We start from the raw sequence: 20090 nt of genomic DNA, 5'->3' as shown, positions 1-20090 counted from the left end.
GATGACGTGACTCATAAAGTGCATCTATTTCTGTGTAGGCTTAACGGTTATTTATTTTCAGGTAGGTAGCTGTGTTGGTCTGACGCAGTCGAGATAAATAATTTTTTTTAAAAATTGCCCAGTAGCACCTTAGAGACCAACTAAGTTTATCCTGGGTGTAAGCTTTTGTGTGCATGCACACTTCTTCAGATACACTGAAACAGAAGTCACCAGACCCTTATACATAGTGGGAGGGTGGGGTGGGGTTTTTCTCAGGAGGGTAGTAGGAGATGGGTGAATGACTCAATGGGTATGGTAAACCTGTTGATGACTGTTAACAGGATATAAGTTATTTAGCTTTTTACATTTCCAACCTCAGTTTTATTCTTTTTTTTGTAAATTTTTATTTGATTTTCAAAAATATAAATATACTGTACAACAAAAACCAGTTCGGAATCTGAATATCGAGATTACTTTGAATCTCCTGACTCCGTCCATCCCTTCCATGGGTCCTATTGATAATATTTTCAACAGCATATCAATACTTCTCCAATTTTTGTCTTTCTAAGTTATCCATAGATTCTGTTACATTACAAGTGTGGTTAAAAGCCTGCCCATGTTTTAAGCTGCTTACAATGATCTCGCATATAAATTAAAAACTTTTCCCATTCTTTTTTTTTAAAGCTCTTGACTTCTTGATTTTTGAGCTTCCCAGTTAATTTTGCCGTTTCGGCATAGTCCATCAAGTTAATTTGCCATTCTTCTCTGGTCGGGGCTGTCTCTTCCTTCCATCTCTCAACTTCAGTTTTATTCTTAACTAGCTGGCCCTGCCACGCGTTGCGGTGGCTTAGTCTGTTAAATGGGTCCTCAGAGTCCCCCTTCAGACTCCTCTGTTGGCTCCACTGTGGATTAGTCTGTTAAATGGCCCCTCAGAGTCCCCCTTCAGACTCCCCCCCCCATGGCTCATCCCTGTGACTGGCCCCACCCTGTCCCGACCCAATGCATGAATCTCAACTAGATCATAAATAACAGATGGCCGTCCAGCCTCTGCTTAAAAACCTCCAAGGAAGGAGAGTTGACCACCTCTCGTTAGAGCCTGTTGTACTGTTTAACACAGGGTTTCCCAAACTTGAATCTCCAGCTGTTTTTGGACTACAATTCCCATCATCCCTGACCCGTCTTGCTAGCTAGGGGTGTTGGGAGTTGTAGTCCAAAAACAGCTGGAGAGCCAAGTTTGAGAGACTCTGGTTTCACAGATATTTTAAACGTGTATAAACAAACGGCGGTCGAATCTCTTCAGATGTGGAACTTGACTTTCCAGAGTCATAAAGACCCGTCCTAACTACAGTGGTACCTCTAGTTACGGACTCGATCCGTTCCAGGGTGCCGTTCGCACCCCAAAAAGTCCGTAACTAGAGCAGTACTTTTTGCACATGTGCAAAAGCGCGATAGAGTGCTTCTGTGCATGCGCACGGGGCGAAATCCAGAAGTAAACACTTCCGGGTTTGCCGTGTTCTTATCTTTAAAAGACGCAACCTGCAGCGGACGCAACATGAGGTATGACTGTATTAGCAAAAGAAACACTGTTGTTTACAGTGCATAGAGTGTAAACCAAAATATGACAGACTTTAAATTTGGCAGTGTGATGCAGCAGCTAAAAAAGCCAATGCAGTTCTGGGCTGCATCAATAGGAGTATAGCATCTAGATCAAGGGAAGTAATAGTACCACTGTATTCTGCTCTGGTCAGACCTCACATGGAGTACTGTGTCCAGTTCTGGGCACCGCAGTTCAAGAAGGATACTGACAAGCTGGAACATGTCCAGAAGAGGGCAACCAAAATGGTCAAAGGCCTGGAAACGATGCCTTATGAGGAACGGCTTAGGGAGCTGGGTATGTTTAGCCTGGAGAAGAGAAGGTTAAGGGGTGATATGATAGCCATGTTCAAATATATAAAAGGATGTCATATAGAGGAGGGAGAAAGGTTGTTTTCTGCTGCTCCAGAGAAGCGGACACGGAGCAATGGATTCAAACTACAAGAAAGAAGATTCCGCCTAAACATTAGGAAGAACTTCCTGACAGTAAGAGCTGTTCAGCAGTGGAATTTGCTGCCAAGGAGTGTGGTGGAGTCTCCTTCTTTGGAGGTCTTTAAGCAGAGGCTTGACAGGCATATGTCAAGAATGCTTTGATGGTGTTTCTTGCTTGGCAGGGGGTTGGACTGGATGGCCCTTGTGGTCTCTTCCAACTCTATGATTCTATGATTCTATCCCAAACATGGCGGCCTCCATGTTTTGGACTGCAACCTCCGTGATTCTGACCATTGGCCAGTGTCGTGGAAATTTGTCCCCAAAATGCGCTTCCCTGTTAGAGGGACAGGCGCGGCTTGGAAGCTCCGGGATTGCGCTTGGTTCGCCTCCGCCGGGAAAATGACAGAGACCACGCGTTGCTGTCAGTGAAAACAAACAGATCCCTTTATTGAAAAAATGCAGAAAACTACAGCTGTAGGGTCCCTGCCTCTGGAAAAAAGGAAGGACCCCGGGAAATGGTGAAGTCCCCCTATATACCCTTCTGTTCATGCATGGAATTCTCTGGACTGGGAGGGAGGGGGAGACAAGGGCGACGGGTGGGAGATCGGATTAGCTAGGTGCGGAGATGACTTTTCTTTTCAGATGGAGAGATGTCAATCTCTCTTCTCCTGTCGTTGATGGCACTCCCCTTTGTTTCGACAGGTGGGCAATCTTCCGAGATGGGCGCAGGAGTGGAGCGATTTCCTGACGATTTCCATGAGGTGATTTTCATCCGGCAGGTGTTTTCCTCGAGGCCGCGGGAAGATGGACTATGGCATGTTTAATTTGAATAAAGTTGTCAAGCTAATCCTTCTATTGTCCGTGTCTTCCTTCGTTGGGTATGGGACGGTGATGGGGAGATTTCAGGGGGGCTTGGGGTCAGAGAAGGGTTGCACAGAAAATAAGTATGGAAACATTTCTAATACATCCTGACGTATACAGTTCTAAAATATGAAACAGTGATTTTTTCTAATACAGAGAGATACTAACAACCCTATTTTCTAATACAGAGGAACACTAGTTTAATTAATCAAGAGTAATATGGAGGTTGTGGTTATACGTATACAGTTCTAAAATATAAAACAGTGATTTTCTAATACAAAGAGATACTAACAACCTATTTTCTAATACAGAGGAACACTAGTTTAATTAATCAAGAGTAATATGGAGGTTGTGGTTAGGTTCTTAGGCATGTAGGGAGGGACGCCTTTCAAGGGATATAAGGGGTTTCTCACATTTAAGGCACATTAGGCCAGCAGGCATGTAATCACAAGAAGCAAGCATATAATCACGAGAAGGTAAAAGTTCATAGCAAGTTTGTATAAGGTTTGTATAAAATGGTAAGGTTGTATAAAGATGGGCTGCGTTACTTGGTGGAGTTTAGAAAGTGTCACTTTGAATTTGGGTTTCTCCCCCCCCCCTTCTTCTCTGGAGACGCTGTATCGGGGCTTGTAGCAATTGTCTCTTGGTTTCGGGCTGTCAGTGTTACAATGTTTACTTATGCCTCATTGAGTTCCGTGACAGGATTATTGTTAGCTTGGGCTGTGACTCATCGGGCTGTTTGTCTTGAACAGGAGGGAAGACGGAGCAAGGGAATGTGGAGTTTATGATAATGGTCTATGATAATTGTCTAGGCGAGGGTTGCATATGCTTGTCCTTTGCATATGCTTGTCCTTAGGCGAAGGGAAATGCAGAGTTTATGGTTGCATATGCTTGTCCTTAGGCGAAGGGGAAATGCAGAGTTTATGGTTGCATATGCTTGTCCTTAGGCGAAGGGGAAATGCAGAGTTTATGTTGGATTTTAGGAGGTGTTTGAGAGGTGTTTGAATATGTTAATCCTTGCGGAGGGGGTGCGGGTCTCTGGAGGGAAGGAGAGCCAAGCTGTGGCGGCGAAATGGTGGTGCGAAGGACTCTGGGTAGCCGTAGCTGTCAAGCTGTGGTTACCCCTCTCTGTTCATTCGTAGCGGTGTGTAGGAAACCCCAAATGTGAATTCATAACAATATCCCCTCTCTGAGGCAATGTTGTTGTATAACAACCAATCATTGCCTCACATAATTGGCAATAGCGTACTCTCCATTTCCAAGGTGGTACATAGGGACAACTTCAGGGTATGTGGTGGCCGGATGAAGGGGGGCTTGGATTCGCGGGGTTGGCGGCATGCGGAGCGCTGTCATCATGGTGGGAAAGCATTGCGTGCAGCAGAAGAAGAAAGCAATGATCAGCGTGATGGACAGGAGAATCAGTAGGAGTCCTTTTGCGAGTTCGCGGATCCATGTGGTTGATGGCAGCCAAAACCATGGATCCCAGTCCGAGAGTCCTTCATGTGGGATCTCTTGTAGGGTCTCGGTGAGGGAGTTGAGGGTCTGTAGATGACCTGTGATGTTAAGGGTCTGATCTGATACGTAAGAGCAGCATTCGGTGCCTATTAGCTTGCAGGCACCTCCAATCGACGACAATAGGTAGTCTGCGCAAAGTCTGTTCTGGGTTGATAGAAGGCGGACCTGGTTAAGTTCGGTGAGGAGTGCTAGGGTGGTAGCCTCTGATTCCTTGATGAACTGCAGAAGGACATCCGCGAGGCGGAGGATGTCGAGGTGGTTTGCAAAGGTGCCATATGAGGGAAGGAATCCACGGAGCCACGTCTCACCGTTAGGCTGGATTCGGGCACGGGTTGTGAGAGACGGTGTCCTCCTGTTTCTCAAGCGGCCAGTCGGTTGCGTCCGGGACACGCGAAAGCCGGGGTGGACGTGGCCCAGGTAGCATGATCCCTGCATGTGTATGGAAGCCCAGGTGTAGCCCCTAGACCCACAGGTCCAAAATAATCCGGCAAGGGGCCTTTCGATGCGCCCCGTCTTGAAGACGTTCACGATTTCGGGTGGCGGGGCTTCCCCCGTAAATGGTGTAAGGATGGCAGTCAAGGCGTCCGCTAGCGTGGGGTAGATGCGGGAGTGGGAATGGTTGCGGACCAATGTGGAGAGTCCGTCGGGGTTTGTGCGGATCGTGATGTTGCAGATGCTTGTACCGATGTGATCTCCTGTCCCTGCAAACTCTCGGCACAGGGGTCCCACAGTGCGGCCGCTGAGGTAGATATATTGTGAGTTGGGGGGCAGGAACGTGAGGTTTCGCTGAAGGAGGTAGGTAGATTTGAATTGGTCCAAGGTAAGGGGGGTGCTTATCAGAGGAATCCCTTCGTCGATGTGGGAGGGGGCGTGTGCGCAGATCCAGCATTCTGACAGGTTAGTTGTCTGAACGACTCTCTGAAGAAGTTGTATGTAGCTGTTGCCATGCCATGATGACAGCCTGCGGGATTGGGGTGGTGGGGTTGAGTCAAAAATCCTGACATACCGTGGCGCTGTGCCCATAGGGTGGATGGGGTCTGCAGATCTAAGGTAGGCCGGGTCGGTCGTGATGCCGCCACAACGTTGGGGGCCCTGTGGATCCCATTCGGAGCGCTTTCCCCCTCCGACCGGGTGCAGCCAGCCCTCGATGTATGAGCTGCCTGTCCAAGTTGGCGGGGTGTGTAAGTCCCATACACAGCAAAATTGGTGCACGCAGATGCCTTGTAGAGTGGAGGTTGTAGATGGTGCAGAGCAATAAAATCCATAAGTCCAGCGTTCGGAGTACATAGAGTCTGTATACGTCTCCCAGAGTTCTTTCCCAAGTTCGGAGGCATTAAACTGACGGGTCATTTTTCCCCATTTCGCGCGGATGTAGGTTCCGTTGTGGCAGGTCAAGCGGCTCCACGAGTCATCTAGAGAGTAAACGGCGCGTCCGATGGCGGTAAAGGAGGAATCGCGGATGATCAATTCCCAAGCTTGAGTATCCTGCAGTTGGGGTCGAAAGGCGTGACGAATGAAGGTCCTGGTGCCGGCTAGGCAGAAGCTGAATTCCCCGAGGGCACTAAGCTCGCTTGGGTCGTTGAGATCGCGGTCGACGTAGGAGTGTTCCAGGGCACTGTTTCCACATTGCAGTCCAAGGGGGTTGCCAGTGGCCAATAGGAGGATGTGGAGGAGGCAGGAACAGGCGCCGCTCCAGAAATGCATGGTTGCCCTGGCCGGAAAATCCTAAGGAAAAAGAACAGACACACAAACGTACAACACGAACACGCACAAGACAACAAAGAGCACATAGGAAGGGAAGAGGGGGTGGCAGGGAGAGATAATTGGGTTTCTAGTACTACGTTGTTTCAGGTGATGGATTCTCCACCCTTCGGAATTGGAGTTTTATCGGAGGGCGGTCGGGGTCATCTGGGCAAGGGTCCACCACTATTTTTGAGAGCCATCTTGCCTCTGAGCAATCATCTGGTTCTTCCCCAGCAGTTGGGGTGTTGCGAGTGTCCCGGCCGTTGCCAGGACCGTCATCGGTGGTTGCGGGGCTCTCCGCGTCTGCGGTGTTGTCTTCGGGGTCAGCGGGGGGTGCAGATGCCTTGCAGAAAGTATAGTGAATCCACGCACCCCTCTCTGGTACCTTTACCGAAGTAGGAGTTGTGAGGAGAACCTGGAACGGGCCCTCCCACGATGGTTCAAGAGTGTCTTTCCTAAGCGATTTTATGAGAACCCAGTCCCCGGGTTGGAATAGGTGGGCATCTACATCCAAAGGAACGTTCTGAGCAGTGGCAGCGTACTCATGTAGCCTCTTGAGTTGGCGCTGCAGTTGGGTAACGTATGTAACAAGTTCGTTCTCCCCCGCTTCGAGTTCAGATACAGGCAATTGAGTTGTGTGGGTGGGAGAGGGGCGGCCAAATAGGAGTTCATAAGGAGAAAGTTTTAGAAGTCCCCTTGGTTGGCTCCTAATATTGTGTAGCACGATGGGAAGCGCATTAATCCATTTCAGTCCCGTGGCGGAGCAAATTTTCCCTAGCTGGGTCTTTATGAGTCCATTCATCCTCTCCGTCTGGCCGGAGGAAGGGGGGTGGTAAGGGGTGTGAAGGTGCCATTTGATGCCAAAGGCTCGGGCTACAGACTGCACGATTTCAGCTGTGAAGTGTGTCCCACGGTCGCTGTCAAGGCGTCTTGGCACTCCGAACCAGGGGATGATTTCCTGCACCAGGATGCGGGCAACGGCATTGGCGGTGGCGCGTTTGCACGGGAAGGCTTCTGGCCAAAAGGTCAGTTGGTCCGTGATGACAAGGAGGAATTTGTACCCCAGGCACTTTGGAAGTTCGGCGAAGTCAAGTTGGAGGCTTTCAAAAGGAAGATAAGCCCACGGTCGAGATCCTGGGGGTTTCTTGGGTTCCCTCTTGGGGTTGAAGCCGGCGCAGATCACACAGTTCTTCAAGATGGCCTTGGCGTGTTGGTAGGCTCCCGGGGCGTACCAGTGTCTGAGCATACTTTCTGCCAGCCTTGAAGAACCCCAATGTGTGCACTGGTGTAGGACGCGCAAATGTTTGGGAACCCACGTTTTGGGCATCAGGAGGCGGCCGTCCGGAAGGGTCCAGATGTCATTAGTTTTTGTTCCTCCCAGTTCTTGCCACAATTTAAGTTCCCCAGCATCAGCGGACTGGTACATGCGGGCAAAGTCTACGTCGGAGGGGGCTACAAGTGCCTGGAATTCATTTCTCGGCTGTTCCGAGATGGCGGCTCTCTGCGCTGTCGCGTCAGCTTTTCGGTTTCCGACCGAGACAAAGTCCGTTCCCTTCGTGTGAGCCTTGCAGTGGATGACAGAGATTGCCTTTGGGAGGTGAATGGAGTCCATTAACCTCTTGACGAGGGCCGCATGGGAGATTTGTGTACCAGCTGCTGTCAAAAATCCCCTCTGTTTCCAGAGCGTCCCAGTGGCGTGGAGTAATCCAAAACAGTACTTGGAATCCGTGTAGATATTGATGCGTTTGCCCTCTCCTATTTCACATGCTCTTATGAGCGCTATTAGTTCAGCAGCTTGGGCGCTGTACTTTGAGCAGATGGGGGCAGCTTCTAGGATCTGTTCGTGCGTAACGACAGCGTACCCCGTTCTTCTTACCCCGGCAATAGTTTTGGAGCTGCCGTCAGTAAATATGGTCATGTCAGGGTCGCTGAGGGGGAGATAGTCCAAGTCATCTCTGGGTTTTTCAGCTAGGCGGACAGCTTGGGTGCAGTCGTGGTGGGGAGTTCCATCGTCGGGAAGGGGAAGGAGGGTGGCAGGGTTGAGGGTGTTCACCCGTTTGATCCGTACGTTGGATGGGGTAAGCAGAGCAGCCTCATATTGGTTGAGTCTTTCGTTGCTGAAGTGTTGGCAGCCACGCAGGTTCAATAAGGTGGCTACGGAGTGGGGCACGTTGAGGACAAGTTCCTGGTTCCGAACTATTTCAAGTGCCCTGTCAACAAGTTCTGCGGCGGCGGCTATGGCCCTGAGGCATCCCACCGTCCCTCTTGCCACGCTGTCTAGTTGGACGCTGTAGTATGCTACTGGCCTCTCCTGTCCCCTGAAAGATTGAGTGAGCACCCCGGACGCTACTCCCTTACGTTCATGCACAAAGAGGGAGAAGGGGAGGCGGTAATCGGGGAGACCCAAGGCTGGGGCCATTTTTAGTTCTCTTTTTATGGTTTCGAAGTTATTCAGGCACTCCTTGCTCCATACCAAGGGTTCTGGTTCATCTTTGCCAGTCATGTGGACGAGAGGTTTGGTTAGTTCTCCATAGCCGGCGATCCATGCTCTGCAGAAGCCGCTCATGCCAAGAAATCCACGTAGCTGTTTCTTGGTTTTGGGGATAGGAACTCTTTCGATGGCTTCTATCCTTTCTGGTGTGAGGGCACGGACTCCCTGCCCGATGTAATGTCCGAGGTACTTTACTTTAGTTAGGCAGAACTGGAGCTTCTTTGGCGACACTTTATGTCCCTTCTCTGCTAAAGCGCTGAGGAGGTAAATGGTGTCCTGTTTACAGCTGTCTTCAGACGGACTTGATATCAGAAGGTCATCAACATACATCAAGAGAGACGACCCTGCAGGGAAGGACAGGTCTTGCAGATCCTTGTGCAGTGCCTGTGCAAAAATCGTGGGGCTCTCAAGGTAGCCTTGTGGAAGCCTGGTCCACGTTAACTGACTGTGTCCCCAGGTGAAAGCAAACAGGAACTGGCTGTCCTCATGCACCCTTATTGAGAAGAAAGCGGAACAGAGGTCTACTACTGTGAAATGGGTACATTGAGGCGGAATTCCCGTCAGGATGGTGTTGGGGTTTGCAGTGATGGCGTGCCTGGGAATGACGAAATTGTTAATAATCCTGAGGTCTTGGACCAAACGATATTTAACGAGAGTACCTGGGGGCCCGATTTTCTTGACGGGCAGGAGCGGCGAATTGCAGGGGCTTGAGCAGGGGACGAGTATTCCCTGTCCCATGAAGTCTTCTATCATCGGTTTTAACCCTTCGATGGCTTCCCGTGGCAGCGGGTATTGATTCACGCGGGGGAAGGGAACTCCAGTGGGGTAGTTTATTCGGACGGGTTCAGCAGATTTCAGGAGTCCAACAGAGGTAGAGGTGGTTCCCCAGAGCCACACTGGGACAGAGTTCGCTAACTCGGGGGGAATATCTAAGTCAGGTAGTTTCTCCTCCTGTAGGATGCCCTGGAAGGTAATTACAGATTCCTCTGGCATGTGTAGATAGATGCCTTCTGAACTACACATGATGGTTGCTTTGAGTTTACACAGGAGGTCCCGTCCCAATAAGTTGATGGGGCTGGAGGTCAGGAGGAAGGAATGCTCGGCTGTCAGGGGTCCCAGTGTCACAGTGGTGGGTTCGGAGAGGTTGCAGGTTCGGGGGATTCCGTCTATGCCCATGATACGTTGTTTCTGAGAGCTGGGTCGTAGGTGGCTATCACTGAGCGTAGAGAAGGTGGCCCCTGTGTCGACGAGGCAGCGGTATTCGTGGCCATCGATGGATATGGTACAGGTGGGTTCGTTAGCGGACAGACGGAATGTAGGGCAGGCCAGGGCTGTCAATTCGGAATCCCCTTCTGATTGTCAATAACTGGGTGGTTGGCTGGTATTTTGGAGGAAGGGGTTCAGGTGGTCCCCGGCTGGCTGCGGGTTCCAGGGTGGGCTGATTGTTGGCTGTCCCCCAGTGTTGGGCATGGGGTGGGTTCGATTGAAACGTCCCGGGCAATCCCGTCGGAAATGGCCTTCTTTCAGACACCCATAACAGACTATAGGGGAGCCCTGACGGGTATGTTCCCTGGCTTGCCCCCCTGCCGGTGCTTGTTGGTGGTAGGGGTGGCTGGCTTGAGTCCGTTGGTGGGTGCTCACTGGGACCGGGGATGATTTATACGATTGCTGTGGGCTATAGGGCAGAGGTTGGTATGGTGCTCTGAGTGCGAGAGCCAAAATGCGGGCATTTTCCTCTCTTTCGCGTTTCTCCTCCTTCTTTTTCCTCTCGTCTCGACCTTCATACACTGTCTTAGCTATGGACAAGATTTCGCTGATGGGCTTTCCCTCGTATCCCAATTGGAAATCGAGGACCTTCTTGATATCAGGCTGGCATTGGGTTTTGAAGAAGCTTCTAACGATGACTTGATTATCTTCGGTGGTGGGGTCAATTCCTCCCCAGGTTCTAAAAGCGGCCAACAGTCGGGTGTAGAAGGCGGAAGGGCTTTCGTCTGGCCCTTGGGTCACTGATTGTATTTTAGTCCAATTGGTGCCCTTCTTCCCTGCCAGTTTTATGCCTTCTAGGATAGCCTTGCGGAACATTTTTAGGCTCCAGATTCCCTCTTCCTTGTTATAGTCCCAGTCAGGTTCGGTCAGGATGCATGCTGAGGTTAAACCGACTGCCCCTGCAGGTCTCCTTGGAAGGGTTTGGAAGCCTTCCCTCTCGATCGCTTCCCTTGCTTTAGCGAAGATGTCTTCTCTCTCTGCGTCGTTGAAGAGGGTGTGTATGAGTGTGTGGACGTCGGCCCACGTCGGGTTGTGCGTGGAGAAAATGGCCGAAATTTGTCGATAGCAGAGGTCGGGGTCGTCCTTTAGGGTTCTCATGTGGTTGGCCCAGTTCATGAGGTCTGACGTTGAAAACGGGATGTGGGCATAAGCGTAGGTAGGTGGCTGCCCAGCGGCGACTGGCGCGAGGGGAATAGATCTGAGGGGGAATTGGCCCTTCTCTTTTGCAGCGTCTGTGGTCTGGTCGCCTTCCCCTTCCTTCTCCTTAGGCTGTGTCCGTGGCGCTTTAGTTACTGCATCCAAGATATCAACAAATTTGAAAAGGAGTCTCTCGTCTATGCTATGGCTCCGGGTTCGAGATGCAACCGGGCTTGCAGCAGGCGGGATGGAAGTGGCTGCGGCTTGGGTGCTTTGAGGACCATCGCTGGCTGTGGCGTCGACATTGGGTACCTGGAGAGTCGTAGCGGGCGGCTGCGGTGTTGGCGCTGGCAACTGCGGAGCTGGAACAGACACTGGAGCAGGAGCGGGTACTGAAGCAGGAGCGGGTACTGAGACAGGATGCTGAAAGGCTGGGACAGGCACTGGAGCAGAAACGGCTACTGAAGCAGGAGCGGGTACTGAGGCAGGAGGCTGAAAGGCTGGAACAGGCACTGGAGCAGGAGCGGGTACTGAAGCAGGAGCGGGTACTGAGGCAGGATGCTGGAAGGCTGGAACAGGCACTGGCGCAGGAACGGCTACTGAAGCAGGAGCGGGTACTGAGGCAGGAGGCTGAAAGGCTGGAACAGGCACTGGCGCAGGAACGGCTACTGAAGCAGGAGCGGGTATTGAAGCTGGAGCGGGCACTGAAGCTGGAGCGGGCACTGAGGCAGGAGCGGGCACCGAAGCTGGAGCAGGCACTGAAGCTGGAGCGGGCACTGAGGCAGGAGCGGGCACCGAAGCTGGAGCAGGCACTGAAGCTGGCTCTGCTGGGGGTGACGGGGGCAATCCCACGGGGGCCCTCTGTGCTAGGGAGGCTATCTCGCAGGGTTCTTCTAACATAGCTTCTTGGTATGGCGGGGGCCCCTTCAGTGGGGTGACGATAGGCATTTGTCGGGGTGCTGTGCTGTCACCCTTCAGCTTCTTTCGGGCGCTCTCAAAGATATCAAGGTACCTAATCTGGAGGGGGTACTGGTCTTCTAGGGCGACACGCAACGCGGCCAGTCGTTGCAGATTAAAGGATCCCTCCCTTATCCATCGCAGTTCTGCGGGCTGCCTTGCAGTAATTTTCACCCAATCTTTTGTGCAGAGTTTCATCAACTTGGTTTGCGATATTCCCTTCCCGTCTGAAAGGACGTCCCAGTGGCTGAGGACGTATTTCAGCGGGCTGTCAGTGTTCAGGCGAGAAGTAAGCTCCGGCGGAGCTTCCTTCTCCCCTGAAGCCTGCAGCGATGTCCCTTTGGACAAGGGTGCACCCATTTTCTGCCCTGGTCAGTCTCCGAAGGGGCACTTGCGCAAGTTCTAGCCCTGGGCAGTCTCCGACGGGGCTTTGGGGTCTCTCGGGGTTCTGGGGACTCCTGGGGAACCTGGGGCACGTCTAAGGAAGGTGGACAGACTCCGATAGGAAAGTGGACCGACTCCGATAGGAAAGTGGGCTTGGGAAGGTTTGCTAAAGGGCTCTCTAAGGGAAAATGGGGTTTGGAAAGTCTCCTTAGGAAAACGTTCTAGGAAAGTGGGCTCACTCCGAGGAGGACTCCTACTCCCACCCAAAATTTAATAGTGCCACAGCAATCTCCCTGCCTTTTACACTCTAGACTCAGGTCCTACTGAACGCTTGCCCACACAATGCCAGATCGGACCTGAGGAATGCAAAGTAGGAAAAGGGAACGGGCGCACTTGCAATCTCTGGTCATGGGTCATTCCTAAGAAAGGTCGCCATGGCAGAGGGGCGTCTTCACCCGGGATAGCTAAGCGAGAGAAGGAAGAGTTGCCAAGGCTTGCTATCTGGGCAAAACTCCGACGGACAACAAGCCTTGGGGAGGGAAAGGGCAGCCGCAAAACCTTCCAGCCTGGGCAGACTCCGACGGGCTTTGGGTTTTTTGGCTGTGAAAAATAGGAAAGAGTTTGATTGCTGTGACAATTCCCACCCCAAAGAGCCAATTCCCTATTGATACTCACGTTGCAGCGCGCTGCCTTCTTTTCCTGAAGCTTGGTCACCTCGCAACAATCAGGAGAAGAAAATCTTGTAAAAATCAACCCCCACGGCCGTCTGGATCCTGTTTGTTTTCCCTGTGTGGTCCCGCTAAGGATCCCAGTTAGGCCAGAACTCCAGGGACAGTCAGGGAAGGAGATCCCCCCTGCAAATGGCTGGGTGCGCTTGGGCCCTCCAACCACGGCTCCCCCAGAGTACGGCTAAACGAAGGCTCCTGCCTGGCTCGCCATAAACTGTCGTGGAAATTTGTCCCCAAAATGCGCTTCCCTGTTAGAGGGACAGGCGCGGCTTGGAAGCTCCGGGATTGCGCTTGGTTCGCCTCCGCCGGGAAAATGACAGAGACCACGCGTTGCTGTCAGTGAAAACAAACAGATCCCTTTATTGAAAAAATGCAGAAAACTACAGCTGTAGGGTCCCTGCCTCTGGAAAAAAGGAAGGACCCCGGGAAATGGTGAAGTCCCCCTATATACCCTTCTGTTCATGCATGGAATTCTCTGGACTGGGAGGGAGGGGGAGACAAGGGCGACGGGTGGGAGATCGGATTAGCTAGGTGCGGAGATGACTTTTCTTTTCAGATGGAGAGATGTCAATCTCTCTTCTCCTGTCGTTGATGGCACTCCCCTTTGTTTCGACAGGTGGGCAATCTTCCGAGATGGGCGCAGGAGTGGAGCGATTTCCTGACGATTTCCATGAGGTGATTTTCATCCGGCAGGTGTTTTCCTCGAGGCCGCGGGAAGATGGACTATGGCATGTTTAATTTGAATAAAGTTGTCAAGCTAATCCTTCTATTGTCCGTGTCTTCCTTCGTTGGGTATGGGACGGTGATGGGGAGATTTCAGGGGGGCTTGGGGTCAGAGAAGGGTTGCACAGAAAATAAGTATGGAAACATTTCTAATACATCCTGACGTATACAGTTCTAAAATATGAAACAGTGATTTTTTCTAATACAGAGAGATACTAACAACCCTATTTTCTAATACAGAGGAACACTAGTTTAATTAATCAAGAGTAATATGGAGGTTGTGGTTATACGTATACAGTTCTAAAATATAAAACAGTGATTTTCTAATACAAAGAGATACTAACAACCTATTTTCTAATACAGAGGAACACTAGTTTAATTAATCAAGAGTAATATGGAGGTTGTGGTTAGGTTCTTAGGCATGTAGGGAGGGACGCCTTTCAAGGGATATAAGGGGTTTCTCACATTTAAGGCACATTAGGCCAGCAGGCATGTAATCACAAGAAGCAAGCATATAATCACGAGAAGGTAAAAGTTCATAGCAAGTTTGTATAAGGTTTGTATAAAATGGTAAGGTTGTATAAAGATGGGCTGCGTTACTTGGTGGAGTTTAGAAAGTGTCACTTTGAATTTGGGTTTCTCCCCCCCCCCCTTCTTCTCTGGAGACGCTGTATCGGGGCTTGTAGCAATTGTCTCTTGGTTTCGGGCTGTCAGTGTTACAATGTTTACTTATGCCTCATTGAGTTCCGTGACAGGATTATTGTTAGCTTGGGCTGTGACTCATCGGGCTGTTTGTCTTGAACAGGAGGGAAGACGGAGCAAGGGAATGTGGAGTTTATGATAATGGTCTATGATAATTGTCTAGGCGAGGGTTGCATATGCTTGTCCTTTGCATATGCTTGTCCTTAGGCGAAGGGAAATGCAGAGTTTATGGTTGCATATGCTTGTCCTTAGGCGAAGGGGAAATGCAGAGTTTATGGTTGCATATGCTTGTCCTTAGGCGAAGGGGAAATGCAGAGTTTATGTTGGATTTTAGGAGGTGTTTGAGAGGTGTTTGAATATGTTAATCCTTGCGGAGGGGGTGCGGGTCTCTGGAGGGAAGGAGAGCCAAGCTGTGGCGGCGAAATGGTGGTGCGAAGGACTCTGGGTAGCCGTAGCTGTCAAGCTGTGGTTACCCCTCTCTGTTCATTCGTAGCGGTGTGTAGGAAACCCCAAATGTGAATTCATAACACCAGGCTAATGGGAATTGAAGTCCAACAATACCTGGCATTCCCCATCCCAGCTATAGAGAACATAGCACTTTTCAAATGGTCCTCATTGCACCTAGGGGTAAGGGGAGGCAGGATTAGGGGCAGTAAATCCATGTTGTTTCATCACCAAAGCCATTGTTTGTTTACTTAGTTGATTTTTTTTTTTTTGCCTGCCCTTTACAACCTAGGGTAAGTACTGCAATTGAAATTTAGAAGCACCATATTAAAAACAGGGAATGTAAAAGCCACAGTAAATCGTCATCTATTTATTTACGTGCTGCTTTTCTACCCAAAGTAGCTCACAACGTTTTGAAGAATACTCATTCAGTTTAATCAAACGTCAGCCTTATACAGATGTTACCCTTGCAACGTGAGTAAGGTTCGTGGGTAGGTTGGGGCAGAGTTTGTGGCCATATGTCCTGTTTTTCCCCCCGCCCCCAAAAACACATGTTCAGTGTACATTTATATAGGAAGTCGCTGTGACTTATGGTAAATTATGCTGGTTATGGGTAGAGCAACAAAGTTATGCTGGAGCTCCATTCCCTGAAATTCTGCTTTTCCCTCCTTCCGCTTACACTCCTCAGCTGTTTGCCAGGCGTTCAATTAATTTCCAGTCCCTTGAGGACCAGAAACCTGTTCTTTTTAAAATAAAATTGAAAAAAATCGTCATTCCCTGGGTGTCAAAATTTCAGAACCTGACACAGATTTCTGTAATTGTGCGACTGTGGCAAAATGCGGCGACACAAAAAATATTACTTCACCCCCATCAGTGTGTGTGTGTGTGTGTGTGTGTGTGGTAGTTTTAGACACATTGATTCCTCAACATGCATGGCTTCCTCCGGGGAGAGAAATAATGGATGCAGCAGTCTTTCAGGGGAGGAAAACGCAACAACGACATAGAAATCTACCTCGTATGCCTTGAGCCAGTTAAGGTTACTGTGGGGGTGGTTCTGCGCTTTTGATTTAGCTTTCAAGAAATGGTTCAGTAAACTCTCGGTGAAAGCTTCTTCTTCTTCTGTTTTTAAAGGGCAAACAGAGTAGTAGTTCAGGAAAATCCAGCCAATACGATTGCTATGTAGTTTGGGGTGGGTTTTTTTAAAAACTTTCAGAAGTGTACAGTAGTGGGTTGCCTTTTGAACATGCTGTTCCTGGGGTGGAGGAGAAGATCGGGGTGGAAATGTGAGCAATGCTCTTCTGTGAGAACTTAAGAGGGGGAGGCCCGCATCGTGCGAACTTTCTGCTCTGGGGAACTTCTTGGGGGGTGCCCTCATCTCATACATAACACCTGAGGCGAGATTTTCCTTTTTTCAGAGGCCACGCTTTTAAAAACCCACACGTGCCCAAACCCACCCACGGTTTATTGGAAGTTGCAGAAAACCAGTGAACTGAAAAGTTTCACCTTCCTGGGGGGTGGGGGGTGGGGGTGAGCTTGAAAAATACTATTATTAAGGGGATTCACCCCCTCCTTCTCCTCCTCCTCCAAAAAAAAAGATCAGCTAAAAGTACCCAGCATATTTTTAAATGGCTAGGAAGGCCCAGCTGCACTATAGATTAAAAGCAGCACCATTAGCAAACTACAGTTCCCAAGGAGCCAGTTCCTAAAGTAGCATCCAGAGTGCTTTAGATGTATAGTGTAAATGTTGCAAAAGTGCGCACTTGCGCTCTGGCACCTCTCTCTGTAGCAATCGAGCAGTGCGCCATAGTGTGCCAAATTGCCACACAGCCGCTTGCTACCTTTATAATAATAATAATATGATAATTTACCGTATTATTTATACCCTGCCCATCTGGCTGGGTTTCCCCAGCCACTCTGGGCGGATCCCAACAGAATATTAAAAATACGGTAAAACTTCAAACATTAAAAACTTCCCTAAACAAGGCTGCCTTCAGATGTCTTCTAAAAGTCAGATAGTTGTTGATTTCCTTGACATTTGATGGGAGGGCGTCCCACAGGGTGGGTGCCACTACTGAGAAAGCCCTCTGCCTGGTTCCCTGTAACCTCACTTCTCGCAGTGAGGGAACCGCCAGAAGGCCCTCGGAGCTGGACCTCAGCGTCCGAGCTGAATGATGGGGGTGGAGACGCTCCTTCAGGTATACTGGGCCGAAGCCATTTAAGGCTTCTAAAGGTCAGCACCAATACTTTGAATTGTGCTCTGAAAGGTACTGAGAGCCAATGCAGGTCTTTCAGGACCGGTGTTACATAGTCTTGGCAACTGCTCCCAATTACCAGTCTAGCTGCTACATTCTGTATTAGTTGTACTTTCCGGGTCACCTTCAAAGGTAGCCCCATGTTGAGCACATTGCAGTAGTCCAAGCGGGAGATAACCAGAGCATGCACCACTCTGGCGAGACAGTCCGCGGGCAGGTAAGTTCTCAGCCTGCGTACCAGATGGAGCCAGTAGACAGCTGCCCTGGACACAGAATTGACCTGTGCTTCCATGAACAGCTTTGAGTCCAAAATGACTCCCAGGCTGTGCACCTGGTCCTTCAGGGGCACAGTTACCCCATTCAGGACCAGGGAGTCCTCCACACCTGCCTGTCCCCACAAAACAGTACTTCTGTCTTGTCAGGATTCAACCTCAATCTGTTAGCCGCCATCCATCCTCCAACCGCCTCCAGACACTCACACAGTGCCGAGAGCTACCTGAGCGGCCGTTTGTGCCCGGCTTTCCGAAGAACAATAGCTCGTTAATAAAAGGAACTGGGCCAAGCAGTTTCTCTGCCAGGAAAGGGAGAAGCCTGGCCTGTTCTTTTGTTACAGGTGCCGCTTCAGCCGGCTCAGTAACAGACTCTCTGGCCATTGGCACAATGCTGCATTTGTGGGCAACGTATGTTTGCTAGGAGAGGCCCAAAGGCTCTCTCAATATGACTGTCATTCAGTGGCATAGGGGTCTCACTGTCCGGAGTTTCATTCTCTCTTGTGCTGCAGAATATGTGATTACTAGATCACACGTTCTGTGTGTTGCCATCTACTTTGCACATCAACATCATCATCATAACTTAAGACAACAAGAATAAGGCATTAACACAGTCAGCATGTAAAACTCACAACCTCCAACTGCATGCAAAGAAGGGCTGTGACAGTTGGAGGATACGAGAACCATTTGTTGTTTAGTCGTTTAGTCGTGTCCGACTCTTCGTGACCCCATGGACCATAGCACGCCAGGCACTCCTGTCTTGCACTGCCTCCCACAGTTTGGTCAAACTCATGTTCGTAGCTTCGAGAACACTGTCCAACCATCTTGTCCTCTGTCGTCCCCTGTCGTCCCCTGTCGTCCTCTGACGACGAGAACCATAGTGCGTCCAAAGGTCTAGAATGTGGTTTCAACACATGCCACATAGAGGGAAGTGAGGGGCAAATGGAGCCCATCAACCTGGGATGGGAGCCCATCCATGAGAAGGAAAACTCCTATCCTAAACCTCCTCTGACTTGCGGGATATCTACAGGAGAAGAAAAGCTACAAATCCGGAGTGGAATCCCTAAGGCGTCTTGTGTGCCTCCTTCCGACAACTCCTGCAGCCAAACTGGTGCCAATCATATTGCTCTGCTTTCCTTTGGACCCCATCAGCAAGGCTGAGAGGAGAGGTCTTGTTGTCTGGGCAGCTCAGGAGCTCCAGACACACTGCCCAGGCTTGCACCCCGGAGAGGTCGATTTGGCGCTGCTAACACAGCGGTTTGACTTCACACCCGGAGGCGCATGCCACTGTTTTTCGAGACAGATGGGTGCCATCAAAAAAACAAGTTGGCTGATCTGTTTTGCAGGCTTCCAAACCCTTTTCTATCCAGGCGAAAAGCAACACCAGAGTTTTAGGACACATCCCAGACAAGCAAAAATATGGAAGGAGTGTGCATAGCAGAGATAGTGAAGAACGTGGCCTGGGGGAAGGGGGTGTGGCCTAGGGAAAGGGGTGTGGCTTGGGGAGAGTTCTGAGGGCTAGATAGAGGGGCTTGGAGGGCATCATTTGACTGCCAGGTCTGAACTTCTCCAGCCTTGCCTTAAAGAGAGGGGAAACCCAAGAAACATTGATAGCTGTGCAGAGATATTCAGAGATACTGAGGAAATGTCAGTGGTGGAATCGTCCCTTTTCTCTGTGTTCATGTGTGCCCTGGTTTTTGTGGGACTCATCTTTTCCGTAAAGTTACAGGTTCAGTGGAGAACTTCTCTCACCTGCCTTCAGCCAGAGAGGGGAAAAAAAAGGAGGCTCTGACCTTAAATAGGAGTTTAGTGGGGAAAGGTTGGGGGTGTTGATCTGAAGAGAAAGGAATAACTGCTAAGCAACAGCCTTGAGCTCAGTCTGCCTGTTGATGCTTTATAATAAAATTCCCTTTTCTTTTGCTTTTAACAGATCTCTGAGAGGAACAGAACGGGGTGACAGAAAGGCATCTATTAGATAAGTATTACACACAGCTTACTCTAGGGTGATTCAGGCGTTTATAAAATGTCAAGAAGGATACTGACAAACTGGAACGTGTCTAGAGGAGGGCAACCAAAATGGTCAAAGGCCTGGAAACGATGCCTTATGAGGAACGGCTTAGGGAGCTGGGCATGTTTAGCCTGGAGAAGAGAAGGTTAAGGGGTGATATGATAGCCATGATATGATAGCCATGTTCAAAGTCTCCTTCTTTGGAGGTCTTTAAGCAGAGGCTTGACAGCCATATGTCAAGAATGCTTTGATGGTGTTTCCTGCTTGGCAGGGGGTTGGACCGGATGGCCCTTGTGGTCTCTTCCAACTCTATGATTCTATGATTCTATGATTCTAAATATATGAAAGGATGTCATATGGAGGAGGGAGAAAGATTGTTTTCTGCTGCTCCAGAGAAGTGGACATGGAGCAATGGATTCAAACTACAAGAAAGAAGATTCCACCTAAACATTAGGAAGAACTTCCTGACAGTAAGAGCTGTTCGGCAGTGGAATTTGCTACCAAGGAGTGTGGTGGAGTCTCCTTCTTTGGAGGTCTTTAAGCAGAGGCTTGACAGGCATATGCCAAGAATGCTTTTATGGTGTTTCCTGCTTGGCAGGGGGTTGG

At 50.0% G+C, this 20090-nt stretch overlaps 1 long non-coding RNA gene across 1 annotated transcript in view; it reads left to right on the top strand.

The window, feature by feature from the left end:
* LOC118089976 (uncharacterized) overlaps positions 1-19887 on the top strand; it is a 146165-nt gene extending 126278 nt beyond the window's left edge. Inside the window, exon 4 of the long non-coding RNA XR_004693207.2 lies at positions 19407-19887. This is a non-coding gene — a long non-coding RNA (uncharacterized LOC118089976). The remainder of the gene's footprint in view (positions 1-19406) is intronic.
* The last annotated feature ends 203 nt before the right edge of the window (positions 19888-20090 follow it).

Source organism: Zootoca vivipara, chromosome 8 (genome assembly GCF_963506605.1).
Source record: "Zootoca vivipara chromosome 8, rZooViv1.1, whole genome shotgun sequence".
NCBI classification, from domain to species: Eukaryota; Metazoa; Chordata; class Lepidosauria; order Squamata; family Lacertidae; genus Zootoca; species Zootoca vivipara.
Note: the sequence above shows the minus strand (reverse complement) of the source record. Positions and strands in the feature narration are given on the sequence as shown.